Source organism: Mesitornis unicolor, unplaced genomic scaffold (assembly GCF_000695765.1).
Source record: "Mesitornis unicolor isolate BGI_N332 unplaced genomic scaffold, ASM69576v1 scaffold4689, whole genome shotgun sequence".
Classification (NCBI taxonomy): domain Eukaryota; kingdom Metazoa; phylum Chordata; class Aves; order Mesitornithiformes; family Mesitornithidae; genus Mesitornis; species Mesitornis unicolor.
Window position 1 is genome coordinate 7,179 of NW_010209093.1, and position 1,711 is coordinate 8,889.

Genomic DNA, 1,711 nt, shown 5'->3' on the forward strand with positions numbered 1-1,711 from the left:
TAGAGGTCATTTGGACTTGCCAAATGTATTATTTTCTGACCAAGTTAATAAGAGATGTTTGTTAAAGATGCTTCTTTTATAAAGAAAAAAATTAAAAATCCAAGCATGAATTTTAACTTCTCTGATCCTCAGAAGCACTTACCCTGAATTCTAGTAACCTGCACATTAGAGACGAATTGGCAGTGCTGCTTATTTAGATGAGTTCGTTACAGTTATGTGATGGAAGGGAGAATATTTCTCTGTCGGCTCCTTGCATTAGACTGAAGCATTGAACAATATCGGATAGGGAGAAATACGTACGTGTCATCCCCAGTTCTTACCTGTTTCTCTGGACTTTTGAGGATAATTTAGGTGCACGTACATTAAGGTTGTTAGATGTATACTTAAGATCTTAGATGAAAAAGGACCTACATGGTAATTTTGGCAATCCTGTAGATTGTTTAAAATGAGTGAAATAAGAAAACTAGGAACTCATTGTCAAATCAGTAACAGTTCTGTTCCTAGTAGCAATAACAGACGTTAAAGAGGGTTACCGTCTTGTTACTGACTTGACAAGTTTTACTGTGTTTTGTCTGTGCTGTGAAGAAAAAACATATTTTGCCTTGTGAAAAGCAAGTAGCAGGTAATATAAGTTAAAAATAAAATAATTTCTTTATGTATCAAACAGAATGGCAGATATATATTAACCATATTGAGGTCTGGGTGCATTAAGCAGTTATAAGTTGATACCACTTTTGTTGTAGCGGCATTGACTTGTTCATAACTTATAGGTGAGCCAAAACGAGCAAAAACCCCTCCTTACTCTACTCAGTCTGTTGTCGATAAAGATGCACTTCTGAAAGTCCTTCATTACTGAATCATAAAGGATAACAAAGCAGAATAGCAAAGCAATTAGCGTATTGATAATATCTAAGCGGTGTTCTTTTTGCTGATTATATTATTTTGAAGTTTCCCACCTGTTGAACTCAATAGAAATTACCTCCCCGAATCACTAAAGTTTAGAAAAGCTGCTTTCCTGTAAATGCGTTACAGGGCAGTGGGGCGGATTGTGTGTGTGGAAGGCTGGGGAGATTCATGCATGTAATTCTGTAAAACAAAATCAATAAAGCTGATGACAGATTAAGTTGCTAAATTTTGTAAAACTAGACTACTGGTTGGGTCATCAGCCCAGCACTATTGGATTTTCTATGGTTTAATGCTGAAAAACAAGATTATTGATTTTAGGATTTTCAGTGTATCCCCTCTGGGAGTTCTTAAGCAGTCTTTATAATGCTTCACACTTAAGTTGACAACTACGGTGACATAACTGTGTCCTCGCCTTAGTAATCATTTTCTAATCATATTGGAAAAGGCAGGAAATGGTTTATAAAATGATTACTCCAGACAAATGGGGGGACAGGAGGGTTGTTGGGACGTCGCTTCTTTGTCTGGCGGTCATTGCTACCTGCCTGCCATCTTCCCTTGGAATTAACTTACAGTCACAGATTAAGACCTTTGACTGTCATAAATCTGCTTCCCAATATGTTTGACTGGCAGGGGAGTTCACAAGCCGTCCCAATATAAATAGGATTTTAGCACATCAGGTGCTGCTCCAAAGTAAAACGGGCTGTTTTGCCGTCGACTTTGTTGGTGTATATTCATTGCTCCTCTCCCGGTCCATGTGTATGCATGCCTGCGTGTGTATGCATGTGTGTGTGTACGTAAAGTAGAA